This window comes from Globicephala melas, chromosome 14 (genome assembly GCF_963455315.2).
Source record: "Globicephala melas chromosome 14, mGloMel1.2, whole genome shotgun sequence".
Classification (NCBI taxonomy): domain Eukaryota; kingdom Metazoa; phylum Chordata; class Mammalia; order Artiodactyla; family Delphinidae; genus Globicephala; species Globicephala melas.
Window position 1 is genome coordinate 13582146 of NC_083327.1, and position 18346 is coordinate 13600491.

At 37.7% G+C, this 18346-nt stretch overlaps 1 pseudogene; it reads left to right on the top strand.

Moving 5' to 3' along the window:
- The first annotated feature begins 9766 nt into the window (after positions 1-9766).
- LOC115854780 (transmembrane protein 41B pseudogene) lies at positions 9767-10672 on the top strand (annotated as a pseudogene).
- The last annotated feature ends 7674 nt before the right edge of the window (positions 10673-18346 follow it).

Below are 18346 nucleotides of genomic sequence, written 5' to 3' on the forward strand. Positions count from 1 at the left end.
AGTATAGCAGCCAATAAGGAGGCCTTAATTTCTCTCAGAACCTAGGTAGCATGTAATAAATTCTCCATATCTTCACAAATTTTTAAACGAAATATTTTTACTCTTATTCTAACCTTCAAAAATGCACTATAACCAGAACACAAAGACTAAAATCAAATGTAATAACATCATATGACAATAACACTTCATTTTATTTAAAAAAATTATCAATATAAATTGATATATAAATTATAAAATTATAACTAAAAGTTGAGAAAGCAACTACCACAGCACAGTGGTACCAGACAACTTGAGTTCTAACCCTGCACCCACCACGTACTAGATGTGTGGCCTCTGCATATTTCTTAACATCACTGTGCTTCATTTTATTTGAGTGTAAAATGAGAACACTAGTAAATACTTTATAGGGTAGTTGCAAGGATTATATGGATTCCTACGTGTAAAGCCCCTAGTGCCTGACACATAGTAAGCACCATAAATTGTGTTTATTATTGTTATTACTACTATCGTCAAATAATAAAAAAAAGACTATCCATGAGCTTTCAGGGAAAAGAAAGTGATGATCATCAGGAGCCAAAATGTGTTCACAGTGAGTTACCTTTCTTTTATCTTACACAACTGCCAATTCAAAAGATGTACAAAACTTGCCCATCTTTCTTTTTTTGAAGTTTCAGTTTTTATCTGTGGAAAATAAGTAAAAAGAAAGACTACTTCCATAATTAAAGAGATTTTTTTAAAGATATATAGGAAGATAAGTTATTAATTCAACAATTAGGGCTTCCCTGGTGACGCAGGGGTTAAGAATCCACCTGCCAAAGCAGGGGACATGGGTTCAAGCCCTGGTCCAGGAAGAGGCCACATGCTGTGGAGCAACTAAGCCCATGCGCCACAACTACTGAGCCTGTACTCTACAGCCCATGAGCCACAACTACTGAGCCCGCGTGCCACAACTACTGAAGCTTGCATGCCTAGAGTCCATGCTCCACAACAAGAGAAGCCACCACAGTGAGAAGCCCGCGCACCGCAACGAAGAGTAGCCCCCCTCTCGCTGCAACTAGAATAAGCCATGCAGCAACGAAGACCCAATGCAGCAAAAAATAAATAAATAAATATTTTAAAATAATAAGATATTAGAAAAAAAACAGTTAAGCAGTCTGAAGCCTTTAGCTCTGAAGCACCTTGTTTCTTGCTGACTTACACCATACAAGTTATTAAAACAATCAGACTAGCAAGAAAGTGCCTCCAGAGTTTCATAGAGCGAAGACCCTACAAGGACTCAATACTCTAAGTGAAGACTAAGAACAGGCCAGCAATATTAACACTGTAATAAACGGCAATTGTCAATAAGAAGAAAAAATTAAAAGGAAGTGGCAGCATCTAAAAAAGGCAGTATTTTACTTTCTTGCTTGCTTTATATGTAGGTCTTGTCTTTTAATGTTTCCTGTAGACTCTGGATTTATCCATATGCCAACCATATCGAAAGCACTGATGTCTGAATAAAGAAGTGTTTGTAGGTGCTTGTGTATGTGTGTATTTTAAACAAAACTGGTTTTCTTTGACTTCTTAATCCTTTTCTTTGGTTGCTTAACATAACATTCTTGGAAACAACTCGACTGCACAAACATGCAAACACTGCCACCTAATGGCAGCTACCCATTTTAAGGTAGTCAAATGACACAGACTGCTGTGACATTTGAATGTCTTTCTAAAGGGAAACAAATATAACACAATCAGGCATCATGGCTCAAGTTCTAAAACCATCCATCACCCTTATGGTCTCTTGAGAAATAAGTAATCACAAGAAAAACCTCCCTAAAACTCTTCCCTGAAACTTCCCTTCAGCCTTGCTTACAGGATCCTTAATCTTTCTTGTCTTTCTCCTATCAGTGGCTTTCATCTTGGCTGCTCTCCTCTTTTACAGCATCTTATCTGTAAAAATTATTTTAAATATAACAAACTCTATTTTTAAAAATACAAAAATGGATTTAATTTGACACACTAAGGTCATCAGTTACTCCTTGGTCTTTAATTAGATGATGAACTTCATATGAATTCTTTCTCATGAATTTAAAGGAAAAAGAAAAAGAAAAACAACTCAGCCATTCAATTCAATTTTGTTTCTCCCTTCTTGTCTCCAGCCACCAAGTATCTATCAGCCTAGCGGGACAGTGGCAGAAGCCTGGAGTGATGCTGGATTCTAGATCCTTCTAAGCACATTCACACACAACCTTTCCATAAGGGAGTCAAATAGCCCCCAAAGCTTTCACGTTTGGCATGTCCTCCACACAATCTTGTTTTTTAATTTCTTCTCCTAAAACCACTGAAGCCCAATGAAAGATTTACTGTCTCTTCCCTTTTCCACTTTTCCCATTTAAGCAGGCTTATTTGGCTCTGGACTCACCAATTCAGCAAAAACAGTTAATTACTTAAAGCAAGAGTAGATTGTGCCCTATGATATTGTCTCCATCTGCCATAAAAGAAAATTGCAAACCCAACCTACTAGCTATCATTTTCCAGATTGTGCTGATAAAGAACAGGCTTTAAGGAACTTCCCTGGTGGTCCACTGGTAAAGAATCCGCCTTCCAACGCAGGGGACGTGGATTCAATCCCTAGTCAGGGAACTAAGATCCCACATGCCACGGGGCAACTAAGCCCACGCACCACCATTACTGAGCCCTTGTGCCTCAGCTAGAGAGCCCACGTGCTGCAAATTACAGAGCCCACGCGCTCTGGAACCTGCGCACCACAACTACAGAGCCCACACACCCTGCAGCCTGTGCACCACGACTAGAGAGAGAAAAATCCGCACCCCACAACTAGAGAGAAGTCCGCACACCGCAACGAAAGATCCCCCATGCCACAAAGACCTGATGCAGCCAAAAAATTGAAAATAAATAAAAATTTTAAGAAAGAGCAGGCTTTGAAAGTCAGTAAATGTTCTTGTGAGCAGAGCTGACGACAAAATTTGTAAGGTCTAGTGTAAAATGAAAGCACAAGTTCCTTTTTCAAAATACTGGGGATAAAATTGCTGTTGAAGTTACTAAAATGTAAAGCTTTTTCCTTTCTTCCATAGTCTTTCTTTTGACTAGTTACAGTGTTTTTTATTTGCTACTTAATGTCATCTAAGTTAACAAAAATTAAAATTTTAAATTATTATTATAAATTAATAAATTGAATTATTATTTAAATTTTATTTTTTTAATTATTATGAGTTTTACTCTTCATACTTATATTATGCAATAACAGTTTTTAAACACAAGAGGACTTAACTGGTTGCAGAATCACTGAAATTACATAATTCATGTTTCATAGCTCATACATGCATATGTACTTCATTCTAGCAGAGAAGTAGAAACACTGAACAAAACTAACTCAACTGTTTTTATTTCATTTCTTGGTACCAGCACATTCTACCAACACTCTCTACATTTGGTTTACTAGTAAGTAAAGAAGGACTGAAAGAAAAATAACTGTCCATTTCTATATTATCACTTCTAGCATAAGGACTTAGCTAGCAGAGGGCCAGCCAATAGAGGTTTCCACAGACATTTCTATTTCTTAGAATGCCATTGCCGTTTTTTTATTTATTTATTTATTTTGGCCACACCACGTGGCTTGCGGAATCTTGGTTCCCCAACCAGGGATCAAACCCAGCCCCCTGCAGTGGAAGCACAGAGTCCTAGCCACTGAACCACCAGGGAATTCCCAACCATTACCTTCCTTTGGCATTCAAAACAAATTCTAGTTCAAAAAAGGTGTGTTATCAGGACTTCCCTGGTGGTCCAGTGGTAAAGAATCTGCCTTCCAATGCAGGGGACAGAGGTTCAATCCCTGGTGGGGGAACTGAGATCCCACATGCCGCAGGGCAACTAAGCCCGCACACCACAACTACTGAGCCCGCGTGCCTCAACTAGAGAGCCTGCGTGCGGCAAAGAACAGAGCCCACCCACTCTGGAGTCTGCATGCCACAACTAGAGAGAGAAAACTCACACGCCACAACTAGAGAGAAGCCCACGCGCCACAACGAAGAGCCCACGTGCCACAACAAAAAGATCCCACATGCCGCAACAAAGACCCAACACAGCCAAAAAATTTAAAAAAAAAAAAAAGTGTGTTCTCAGGGCTGTCGTCACCCCAACTTAGTCATAGACATAAAACTTACCTTATGTTTGTTTGAGTCTCACTAAACTCCCATGCATCATGCATTTGCTGGAATTCTGTGCTCAGAGAGCATTGTGAGCAGTTTATGTGAATGGAGTGGTAAGAAAAGGTGGACAACATATTAAATTTACCTCTTCTGCTCATATACATGCTCCATCGCCCCAGGCTTCACTTACATAACATAAGCTCAAAGATAAAATCATTAATAATTTCAAGACAGGGACAGTAGAGCATTAAACCAAACGTGGGTCCTTCTGAGCACAGAGCCTGGTGTGACTGCACAGGACATAAAACTAGCCCTGCTTACGAGATTTCTTAGGACAGAAAAGCTTCACTTTTCTTTAATGAGAGGGAAGAACAGGAACTTTGTTTATTGAGTATTTACTTTATGTTGAGCACTAGGTTAAATCCTTCACGTACGCTACCTCATCTAATTATCGAACAACACTTTGGGGTAGGTATTTTTTTTTAATTTTTATTGAAATATAGTTGCTTTACAATGTTGTGTTAGTTTCTGCTGTACAGCAAAGTGAATCAGTTATACGTATACATATAGCCCCTCTTTTTTAAGATTTCCTTCCCATTTAGGTCACCACAGAGGACTGAGTAGAGTTTCCTGTGCTATACAGTAGGTTCTCATTAGTTATCTATTTTATACATAGTAGTGTATACATGTCAATCCCCATCTCCAAGTAGGTATTTTTATCCCCATTTACAAAAGGAGAAATTGGGAGTTTTACCAATATCTCTCAACTAAAAGGTGGTGGAATAGGGATTTTAACTCTGGTTTGATCGATCCCAAGCCCTGTTACATCCCACTACCTCCTTCAGAGCATTTACTTCACATCTTTTAATGATAAAATATTTTTAAACTGTTACCTTCATATATATCACATATAATAAACATATATATGCTAACATGCCAATAAGAACAAGTATGAATTACTAAAATAGCATGATTCACATGCTATTAAAAAGAAATCTCCTCTAGGCTTCTAGTTTAATATGACAGACTAAGCGTGCACATTTACCTCCTTCCCCTGCTGAAGTTTCATTAAAATGATAATAATGCTTTCTTTAAAAGATATAAACTGTCAACTGCAAAGAACAGAGAATGGAAGCTGTTGGTAAATAAGAATCCCAAAATCAAGAGAAACAATCCATAAAGAAAAACATGCAGTGGAAATCCGTTTATAAAGTTAAAAAACAGGCAAAGCTAAATAATCAATGCTTAGGAATATATACATAGATGATAAAACTATTTTCAAAAGAAAAGGAATGATTAACACAACCTTCAGTGCAGGAACTACCTCTGGAAGGAAGGGAATATGATTAAAGAAGAGAACACAGGGGCTTCTATAGTGCTGCTGTTTCCTTTCTTACCTGGAGTGATAGGTACATGGGGATTCATTTTGTTATATATTTAAAGTACATAATAATACTCTTGAATGTATAATGTATTTCCCCCGAAAATATTAACTTTTTAAAAAGATACTGCATTCATAAATAACTACAAGACAGTATGTACAAGACAGTATCAGATAACAAGAAAACTTTTGGAAATTAAAATTTGATTGCCAGATAAAAATTCAATAGAAAAGTTAGACAATAAATCTAAAGAACTCTCCCCGATTGCAATACAAGGAGACTGAAACATGGAAGAAAAGATGACAGATTCGAAAGATTATTTCAAGACATTTTACGTCCAAGTAAGAATTCCAGAAAGAGAAAACAAAATTGAGGGAAAAATTATCACAGAAGCACTAATTGATAATTTCCTTGAAGATTAAGTCAGTCTTTAGACCAAAAGGACTCATTCTGCACCCAGGATTAGACACGTCCTGGTAAAATGTCATAGCTCTGAGTATAAAGAAATGATCCAAAAAGCTACCCAGGAGAAAAGACAAGGGAGTGAAAATCAAAGATATTAGCCACCTCATCAGAACACAGGATGTGGAAAGGCAATACAGGAAGGCCTTCAAAATTCCCAGGGAAAATGATTTTTACCCCAGACTTCTAAAGCCAACATAATAATCATTCATGAGGTCAGAGTAAAGACGTTTTCAAACATGCGAGGACCCGGAAGTTTACCTTAAATGCAATCTTTCTTAGGCATGAAAATGTATTTTAAGAAAATAGGAAAGTATACCATCAAAAGAAAGAAAGAAGGCCATGCCCCCCCCCCAAATAGTCATTCCCAACTCAAGAGAGCAGTGAAGCAAAGTGATGGCCACACTCTAGCTGTCCTAGAGAGTCCTCTTAGAGACGGGAGCCAGGAGACAGAGGGTTGGGATGGAAAGACTCAGGGAAATTTTGAGAATACATAGAATAAATAATATGGATGGGAGTTTGGAAAAACTTGAGGATAAAACAAAGGCACTTGAAGTGTAAAAAGGAAAATCTATTTAACGTGATACGAAGAACATTCTCCATTGAGTGGCGGAGTAGTAATAACTTGTATCCCACAGACAAGGACATGTAATACTGGCTGTTACTTGACTCTACAGTGAACGAACATGTATATGCGCCTGTGTTGGCTCTGGCCCTCCGGGAAACAGTGGTCAAGGCAGAGTTAGAAGGGCAAGAGATGTTTTGGGTGGAGAAGCCTGTGAAAGACAAAGGGGAGAGGGTGTAGGAGTAGGCACAAAAAGCTTTCAGTGCTCAGTGTAGGTCTGATGCCTGTGAAAGGAAAGGAAAAAAGAAGGAGGCTTGGATAGGAAGAGCCCAGACTATGGTACCACTCGAAAAACTCTTAGCCAGCCCCACAGGAAGTTACAAAGCAAAAATTGCCCTTTGCATGAGTTTCATGTTGGGCAGCAATGGCCTGCACCTCTTGCTTGAGAAACTCTCTTAAAAGGAGACCTGACTGGCATAGTATACTTCTTCCAATATATGCAACACACTCACCTAGACCTCAAAGGACACCACCTCAAGGCTGTGTCCAATTACTGCATCAGCTCAAAATCCAGGTTTTGTTGTTTGTTTGTTTTTCAGTGATATGCCCTCCTTTATATCAGGTCCAGATGTGGTCTAGTTATTTACCAAAAAATCAAAAGCAGTTGTCTTACCCAATATACTCAGTGGTAGGGGAGGTACAGTATAATCACAATAAAAGCTACCCAATTATCAAATATCTTTGATGACATAAAATACACTTTACATGAAAAGCTGCATGAAGTTCACTCATATAGCTTATCTTCTAATTTACGTTTAAATAACATGGTCATGGTGTTAAGTGCCTCTTGGCATCATCAGTGATAACTGAGACTGGTCTTCCTAGTATCCTTGATTTCTTGCCCCTCATCATGGGGGAAGTTATATTCTGCACTGAGCCTTAGGAGAGGAAACAAAGGCAGGTTCAGGGACTATGATAATGGATAAACTAGATTGAAAACATTACCCATAAGTAATTATGTATCTTAAAAATTATTTAATATGGGGCATATTTTCATGAGATAAAACTTTTATATGATATGTATACTTTAAAAAATGAATCTTAAATTTGAAAAAAAAAAAAGTGAGCCTATATTGTACAAATTCCCAGAGCTCACAAGTGTCTCCATTAGCCAATCTAGAAGGCCTCAGTTCTTCTGTCTGCTTGTCCATTTTTCTCACAGGCCTCTGGTTTGGCCTTCCAGGGGTTTCTTTCTTGTCTGTTATCCTCCTTAGACACTTCTGAAGTGAGGCTACATAGCTTTCACAACCTACTTCCCACCAATGCAGGTTTGAAGATTTGCAAGCTGCTTTAGAGGTTAAAAAAAAAATCACAGGCTTTTGCAGCCCTGACATGTGGATCATTTGGTAATAACATTCCCTCAAAAACTTACTAGGATTCTAGTCTTTTAGTTTTCAAGGGATGAACTCAGCCAAAGATTTCATCAAAAAATTGCTTCAAGACTTGAGGACTGACATTTCACTTACAACCTCTGTACCCTGCCTAGAGCAGTGGCAGCTACTGGAAGCCAGCTGAGACTTGGGGACAAGGCAACACCCTTAATCTCATCTTCACAGCCAGACTGGTTCCCATAGTCTAACAGGGGTGCTTGAAAATGTTTGTGGCCCTATTCCTATCCCCTGCTAAAACTGACAGTTCTATAATTGCTTGAATTTGTATTACAGAATCTGTTTACTTCTTCAGCCCTGTGAGGCCCCAAATCACCAGAACCCCAGTCATCTGAGATTGCCTCAGGCACCAAGTCCTTCATCAAAGTTGTATTTCCCTCCATTTCTACTTGCAAACCAGCTAGTTCTAGCCTGAGCTCTTCTCTTTGTTGCCAGGCCTTTTAAAAGAGGTCAGAAGCAGCCAACAGACATTTATTTTTTTTCCCCCACCATTTCTGCTGGTGTTATTGGCTCACTTGGCCCATAATCTACCCATCCAAGTGTCAAAGGTACATTTGCCACTGTTTTGCCACACCATAAAAAATGTGACCCCCTTTTACATTCTGCAATGTCTGTATCCTTGAAACTATCAAATAAATGCACCTAGTTACGTTTCTGTTACATATAGTACTCTACTTTCACATACCAAATTTTATTAGTTAGGGTACAGGTTCAGCTGCATGAAATACAAACCTGAGCTAACATACCTTTAAAAAGATAGAAGATAGTTTCCCTCTCCCATAGAGCAGCAGCAGGATAGAAGAAGGAGGGATAAACAGTACAGCCCCTTCCCTTAAGGACATGTCTTTAGAAGTATCACAAATCATTTTCCCTCACAACTTCCAGGCTGGAACATAATGACGTGGCCATGGTTCAGTGGAAAGAAAGCTGGGAAATGGATGGCCATGTGCCCAGCTAAAAAAAATCCCAGGGTTCTCCTGCTGTAGAGAGAGAGAGACTAGAAATCAGGGACAACCAGTCTCCTCTACTACTCTTCCCCAAGTCTTACCCCATATTCAACGGAGAATATTCAAACTAATTCTAAGACAGAATTTCCCCCATAATTTTCCCAGTCAAGACTGATGATGAATAAAATCAGTTCCTCTATGTCCTGACTTTCAAGGCTCCTTAATCACACTTCGTTCAAAGCCACGCTCAAATCTCATCTCTTTCATAAAATCTCAGGCTGCTCCAGCCTGATCTCTCCATTCTCTGCACTCTCAGTGAGACAGTTTAGCACTTGATTGTTCTCTACTTTTTCGTATGTGTGTTTTCTCTAAAAAGAATGATCCTGTGCTCATTACAAGAAAGTTCCATGATTTATCATCCTTCTTTTTTGGCTCCACAATATGTGTTGAGGTGTTAATAGCCTAGAGAGTGCTTAACAAAAATGATTGATGGATCAGAATCCTAAGTCATTAAACACACAAGAATTATGAGGGCGATAACAAAACTACAGTGAAGAATCTTTATTTTCTCTGATGCCGTGTTTGGGGTTGGATTCCTCTTACAATTAAATTTCTAAGCGTTCACAAAGACATTATTTCTTTTTAAAAACATGTATTTCGACTGTGCTCGCGGGCCTGAGGTCGTCTCCGGTGAGGCGGTCGTCCTGAAAGCAGCTGCGGCTCTGGCCCCTGGGCGTGGTAAGGAGCCTGCCGCGTGCTTGCTGTTACGGGGCCGCAGCATCACCCCGCTTCCTCCACCTTCCCTGCAGCAGCCATGGCGAAAGGCAGAGGCGACGAAAGATCGCACGCGGGGCGCTCCATACGACCCCTCGGGGGACAAGGCAGCGGAGCCGCGGGGTCCCTCGGCGCCAGGCAGCGGAGACCACCTGAAGGAGAAAGCCTGTGCAGAAGCTGGGTCAGCAAGGATGTCGCTTCTTTATATTGGTGTCCATTTTCTTTTCTGCAGCTTTTGTTATGTTTTTGGTATATAAAAATTTTCCTCAGCGTAGTGAAGAAGGAGTGAATATGAAGGTTCCCAGAGATATGGATGATGCCAAGGCTCTAGGAAATGTTTTATCCAAATATAAGGACACCTTTTATGTACAAGTACTTGTAGCTTATTTTGCTACATATATTTTCTTGCGAATATTTGCTATTCCGGGCTCTGTATTTCTCAATACACTCTCAGGGTTTCTGTATCCCTTTCCACTAGCCTTATTTCTTGTTTGTTTGTGTTCTGGACTCGGTGCCTCATTCTGCTATATGCTCTCCTCTTTAGTCGGGAGGCCGGTTGTATATAAATACCTAACTGAGAAAGCAGTAAAATGGTCACGGTAGGTTGAACGTCACAGAGAACATCTCATTAACTACATTATATTTTTGAGAATAACACCATTTCTGCCTAATTGGTTTATTCATGTCTCCTGTGATAAACGTGCCATTGAAAGTTCTTTTTACTGGCACTTTTCCAGGTGTTGCATCTCCCTCTTTTGTAGCAATTAAGGCAGGAACAACACTGTACCAGCTTACAACAGCAGGGGAAGCCGTTTCCTGGAACTCAGTATTTGTTCTAATGATTTTGGCTCTTCTTTCTATTCTGCCAGCGATCTTCCAAAAAACACTAAAGCAGAAATTTGAGTGAATAATCCTCTGGGTTTTAGTTTTCCTATCATCATCATCATCATCATCTCTCAGGATTGGCAGATTTATGTGTTAAAATCACTTCTTCAGTAAATGAAACAGGAATTTGTAAAATAAAATTTCCTATCAGGTGGTTAAAATAATGCATTTAAGTGGCAAAGGAGAGAAGTAAAAATGGAAATTGGTATACCATGAAAAGTGCCATCAGTAGTTATGATAGACATCTCCTAAATTACTATTCCAAGGCCATAGATAATAAATGTAGCAGCATAGTAGGAAATTCTTGACCCAACTGATTAGCCCAATATATTTCATGAACTGGCCAGAAATACTTACCCTTTACTTGATAATTTAATATTTTTCTCTCTATTCCACACTATAACTAAAACAGAACAAATACAAAATTCAAAAGCAAAGATACAATATTGCTATTCTGACTGTTGTTGGCCTTCTTTCAGAGCATAAACTTGAAAACTAAAGCTCAAAAGAGATTTACATTTTCTTCCTTTTTACCTTTGAGGTAATAGACTTGTTTAGAAGTTGCATCTTAGTGGACTACTGAATTTGGAAAAGATATCAAGTTATATCTATTTAGTGAATTTTATTTTTGTCTTCTTCTGTTCTAGATTATCATGGATTAGTCTGAAATTTAAAATTCTGACCAGTCTGTTTTCATCTGTTTCCTAGCTTTCAAAATATTTCCACTGTGCATATACAGAACGGCAATTACATGATAATTGTATCATATTGGTGTTGATAATTTATATTCAGATAATATTTTGTTACACAGTACCCCTTTACTATCTCAAAAGGGGATCAAAAAAGCAAACATTCAAAGTATGCAGTTTTTAGATGTTAGATTAATTAGATTCCTTTATATTTTGAAACAAAAGCAGTGTCAGTACAACACTTAAGTGGTTGAATATAGTTTATTTGTTCCAATGACTGTAAAATTTTACCTCATTTATTTATTAGTCTGGTCATTAAAGCATGTATTATGTAATTACCCTTCTTATGCATGATATGTAAGAATGCCTTGTTTCATTTCTGTTGATGGCTTTTTTGTTTGGGGCTGCTTTTGATTAGTGCAGTTTCCCTATTTAGGGTTTTTACTTTTTATATCTCAAAGTAAAATTAAATTCTCATATGGTAACTACTATATTTAAATAGTCCTGGAAAAACTGAACAGCTTTTTGCTGCTTGCTTAATGGTTGGTAATATCCTCGATTCCTTGATTCTAGGACATAAAGTAAAGTACTCTGTCAGTTTTACCTTCACCCAACACTGTCATGTTGAAAAGTACTTTAGCTGTGGAAGAATCCTTGTATGTTTTTATTGTGAGAGGTCTGATCAGCCTCAAAGCCTGTTTCTACTACATAATGTGGACTGATTATTTTCTCTATCACAGTATTAACAAATTGATTTATTGTAAATACAAAGAAAATATATTAATTAATATACTATTCTTATATCACCTGGCCTTTTGTGTGAAATTATTTATTGTTATTTCTAGCCAGGTTTTCTTCCTTTCTTATTGACCGGAGACTGAGTGATAAAGCTTTTGTTATTTTTACAAACAAACTTAAAACATAGCCTTTTTGGACAAAGCTCACTAAATATTACTGTATAAAATGTAATTGAGTAAATTTTTATCAGACTTTTAAAAATAAGAGTTTGGACTCAGGAGCAGCCTCACTATTTATTCCATTATGTATATATTGTACTTACTCTAGTCTCAGAGTATTCTCCCTATCCTTATCATTGATCCTCTCTCCCTTTGCTGATTATTTTTTCTGTTAGAAAACTGTAGCTGTCACTTAAGGTGGAGTATATTTTCTTCTCCCAAGAGAATAGCCAGTCTTTCCACATTCATCATCATTGACTGTCAAGAAAGAACCTTCAGCAGGCTGTACCCTAAATGCATTTCGTGGCCTATATTCATGGATTCACAGACTTGGCCTGATGCCAGATGTAGATTCAAGTTCCAGCCACGTCTTGAAGGTAATTACACAGTAATAACCACCAGAAAGCAAATATGTGTAGTGGGGAGGCGAGCAGGCTAACTAGGAAGTTGGCACACTGAGACTGTTCCCCTCTTAGTTAATGGCCTCTCTCTGGAGCTCTATTACTTTGACTGTAATATTTCTAAGATACTTAATAAATGTAAATTAAAATGCAGGAAGAATAAATTGTACTGAAAAACTTTAAAAATAACGTATTTCTTCTCTTTCTTAATGTTATTGTAAAAAAATAAGGAATAAATAACTAGAAAATATAAATAGGGAAATAAAATTACCTATAATCCCTATAAGAATAGATTACACCTAATAATACTTTAGTGTATATCCGTCAGTGAAAGATATGATTTCAAACACATTTCAATGAGAATTACATGCACTGGGTTCGAATTGTCAGAAACTATTAAGAGTATTGTCTGAAACAGCTTTAATGATCTTTCTTGTTAGTATCTAACAGGACTTCCTCAAGCCTGCTAACATTCTTCCCTCTCTACTACTCTTACCAAGGCATATATTTAAGCTGATTTTATGCTTCCAGGATTTATGATAGACAAATGCTTGGCTTTCAGAGGTATAGTGACATATATCATCTACAGTCATTAAACAAAGCATACAGTATTTTTATGTGTTTCATTTTTCTACCCTATGGGTTACAAGCATCAATACATAAATTTTCAAGAAAAAAAGGGATACCTACACTATAAACATATATTTATATGTTTCAATATATTTTATGGTCTTTACAATTCTTGGTAAGAAACAATAAGATATATTCTCTTGACTTTCAAATAAAATATCCCCAAAATACATTTTCCCTTCAGAATATTAATCATTAAGTTATATCTATCCCTTCTTATCTACATCACAGAGCTACGATGAAAATAAATGGAGAAATAAATTTGAAAAAATTTTGAGCTCTTGGAAGGAATAGTATCATATAAAGGTGAAATACTATTTTACTTACAAATTCAAGATTATTTTGAAGTAGAAGTCACCCTACCATTGCACTGTATATAGACAGATATTTCTCAGAATCATTACTTTCCATATCAATAAAAGTCAAACCATCGATTGCTTCACTTTTCTCTGTATGGAATTCTCAGATCCAAAGTATTTCATTGAAATGTTCTTTTCCCTATATTGAAAAATAGTGCATCCCACTGAGAATGAATGACCACCCACTTTTTTCAAAGGGGGAAATTATAGACATGAAGATTACTCATGAAAAACTCAGAAAGGAATTCACTCATAATGGGCAAAAGAATTGCAAAATGAATACTAGGTGTAGCATAATATCAAGAAGAGGTACTATCCTGATAAATAGTTCCATTCCTTTATTTTTGACTTATCAAACTATTATTGCTAACTTAATATTTTCCATATTGGCATTTGGCAGTATTAGAAACCCAGAGAAGGAACTGATCCCTAGGCAATATGTGAATAATTATTAAATCCAGGTGATAAGTACATGGATGTTTGTTTAATCACTCACCTTTCTGTAGTTTTTTAAATTGTCATAATAAAAAGCTGCTTTATCCTAAGGTTTCAATCACTTCCATTTTACCAGCAAATAGCTCCTTGTTGGCCAGAATTAGGCCCAGCAAAGCAATTCACTTTATCACTTTTATACCTTCAAAAATGAATTGTCAAAGTAGTGTCTGATTTTAACAAAATAAGCCAACTAATAGATGTCCAGATAAGGAAAAGATCTGCCTTCATTATCTCTTGCCTCTGTGCAATTTCTGTGATCTATTTCAAGAATACATCACACACGTTCATTTGCCCAAGCAGTCTCTGCTACTCTCCAACAGTATCATTTATGTCCAAATCCCAAAAGGATTTCCTGGGTACTTCTGCTTGTAGGTTCATAGATTTTTCTACAAGAATATATCATTTTCATAGGTATCATATTTCTTCTTGCCTTATAATAAGACTTTTTCTTTTGAGAGTCATATTGAAGAAAAACACTGGCAAAATAGAGGTTTTATCAAGTGAGTTCAGTTGACCACTCACGGAGTACGCTACTCCCCAGATTAAACTTGAAAATAATTTTAAGTGACAGCTAATATTTGTTGAGCCCTGTTTTCCTAGCGCTGGGCTAAGCACTTTAGTTGCATCTTTGCATTTAATTCTCATAATAATAATGACATTATGTTTACTATACCTGGAGAGAAAATCCACCTGTTTCTCAGAGAACTGGCATTTGAGATATTACTGTGTTCTTGCAAAATTTAGAAATTTACAGTGGTGTCAGCCTTAGTCACCGGGTCTTATCTGAGGTAACTTTCTTGTACATTCAAAACCTCTTCATTTCCATTTCCCCTTTGAGCCCTGTGTTTACTACACTCTTGTGACCAGGAGCCTTGAGTCCTGTGCTATAGCCTCTGCCTCAGGGTATGAAACCAGGTAGGCCTAGGGAATCTATCTCCCCACATTTGTTTAGGCTGTATAATCACCCTCCACAGATTTCTATTGTTTATCTTAACCACTGTGTTTCTCCAACAAATCCTTTTACTAACACCCTCCACCCTGGGCTGCAGCCATCTACCTTCTATATACATAGTAAGTGAACAGAGACTTCAGTCTCACAAGGATTTCTTCATGGGGTTTCATTGTTTTTAGTTCCTTGAATTCATTTTTACCTCTTGATTTTGTAGTTTCTCCAAGGTTGATTTGGGGGAGGGAGCCAACCACCCTGGCTCATTCATCATCTTCTTAAGAACCAGAAACGTTGATGTTACTTATTTCTTTATTACTTAATCCCACACTTATGGATGAAGCTACAATTTGTGTTAAATTCTAAAGTAATGATCAGGGCTTATGTAACTAACAAACCCAGAGTCGACTGAGGCCATGTGATAGGAAGAATATCCCCTACAAGACTGTCAACAAGGCACACACAACACAGTCAGTCTCTCTGCATGATCCTCCCTTGGCCCAGAATGACTTGAAAACAACATAAAGAGGAACAGATTTGAAGTCACCTCTCTTCTCCACCTACCTCAGGCTGCTAGAAATACACATATCAGTGCTCTAAGCCACTCGTGAAACTTAGTTGTAGTTTTAAGTCCTGACCTGTAGACTTTTACAGAACAAGCATCACATAATTTTTCTAGGCCTTAATATCTAAAAGTCCTATATACTGAAAGGGGAAAAAACCTCCTCCTTTGCATCAGCTGCACCTACTTCCTGAACCTTCTGGGGCTTGCTGTCATCTGACAAGGCTCCACTTGGCCCAAACACACTGCTAAAACCACAGCCTCTATAGTTCAAAATTAAGCTGCAACAGCTATACACCACGAGGCCTGAGACTCTATTACTTCCGGTCAGAGGTTAATGAGCCGCCTCCCTCCACCTCATGGCCACCATTCCACCCTCACCCCTTCCCCTGGCCACCCGCTGCCATCACGCTGCTGAGGTCTGCATGGCACATGCCCCTTTCCTCTCACAGACCCCCGGCAACCACTGATCTTTCTACTGTCTCCATAGCTTGGCTTTTTCCGGAATGTCACATAGTCATAATCATAGAAAACACAGCCTATTCAGATTGACTTCTTTCACTCAGCAATATGAATTTACATTTCCTATATGTCTTTGCATGGGTGACAGCTCATTTCTTTGTATTGCTAAATAATGTTCCATTGTATGGATGTACCACAGTTCGTTCATCCATTCATCTGTTGGAGTCTATTTGGCTGCTTTCAGTTTTTGGCAGTTCTAAAGAAAGCTACTGACATGCATGTGCAGGCTTGAGGGTAAACACTTAGAAGCACAACTGCCGGATCACATGGTGGGCCTGCATTTAGCTTTGCAAAGAACTGCCAAACTGTCTTCCAAACAGGCTGTACATTTTGCATTCTCACCAGCAATGAATGAGTTTTTCTGTTGCTCCATATCCTTGCCAGTATTTGGTATTGTCAGTGTTTTGGATTTTATCCAGGAATCTATTTTTAAAAATTAGAACAAATGAATTTAACAAGATTGTTGGATTCAAGGTCAGTATACAACAATAAATTGCATTTATATGTACTAGCGACAAACAATTAGAAAATATTTTAAAATACTATTGACAGTAGCTTTAAAATACTTAAGAATAAATTTAATAACAGATGTGTGAAAGTTCTACACTGAAAACTAAAAACCATTTCCTGAGAATATTTAAGAAAAACCCCAAATAAATGGAGATACATGTTTATATGTTTATAGTATAGCAACATTAGTAAGACACCAATACTTCCCTAAATTGATCTGCATATCAAATTCAGGTCCAATCAAAATCTCAGGAGGATTTTTTTAAAGAAATTAACAAACTCGTTCTGAAATTCATATGGAAATTCAAAGAATCTAGAATAGCCAAAACAGTTTCTAAAAAAACAAAGTTATGAGATTTACACTCCAGATTTCAAGGTTTACTACAGAGTTATAGTAGTCATTACAGTGTGATCTTGACCTAAGGGTAAACAAGCAAATCAATGGAACAGAATAGAGTTCAGCCATAAACCCATGTGGATATAGTCAATTAATTCCAACAAAGATACTAAAGCGGGACTTCCCTGGTGGCCCAGTGGTTAAGGCTCCATGCTTGCACTGCAGGAGGCACAGTTTCAATCCCTGGTCGGGGAACTAAGATCCCTCATGCCACATGGCACAGCCAACAGAGACAAACCAAAAAAGCCCAAACAAACAAAGATACTAAAGCAATCCAATGAAGAAAGAAAGGTCATTTTAATAAATGGTATTGGAACAACTGAAAATCCATTTAAAAAAAAACTTTGACCAGTAGCTTATACCATGTTGAAAAAAGGTAGGATAATATCTTCATGACTTTGATACAAAGATTTCTTAGACCAGACCAAAAAAATCACTGGCCAATAAATTTTACTTCACCGAGATAAAAAAAAACTGTTGTTATCTAAAAACATCATTATGAAAATGGAAAGACAATCAGACTGGGGGGAAAAAAATGTTTCCAAAACATATCTGACTAAGGACTGGTATTAAGAATATATAAAGGGTTCTACATCAATCAGGGCTTAATCTAAGAAAGAGAGCCCCTAGGAGATGTGTATCTGTATGTGCGTGTGCGTGTGTTTGTGTGTGTAGACAGAGAGAGAAAGAGAGAAAGATTTTATTATATGAATTTGATTGACCTCACGAAATTATGGGAGACTGTCTCTGTGAAGCTGTTGCCTCTTCACATGATTCTAGAACCTCAGATCGGTAGATAAAGCAGTTTGAATGCAGTAGGCAGAATAATGCTCTCCCGAAGTGTCCACCTTAATCCCCAGAACCTGTGAATATGTCTGTTTACATGGCAAAGGGGAATTAAGATTGCAGAGGGAAGTAAAGTTACTAATTAGCTGATGTAAAAATAGAAAGATTATCCTGGACTACCCATCCAGTTGGACCCAGTGTATTCACAAGGGTCCTTAAAAGGGAAAGAGGGAAGCAAAAGAATGAGGGTCAGAGAAAGAGGTATCATTGTTCTCATTTTACAGATAATAAAACAGGAATCTTAGGGCTCCATGCCAGGGTTCCTTCCACAGTGCCAGCCAGCCTTCTCTCTGTGTGAGCAGATTAATGTCAATATGAAACACAAAGAAATTAGAAGCAGTGAGACTCAGACTTGTAACAAGTTGTGGCTTTCTGATAAGGAAGTCATACACATTTTCACTCTCAAAACTCCAAGGATTAGA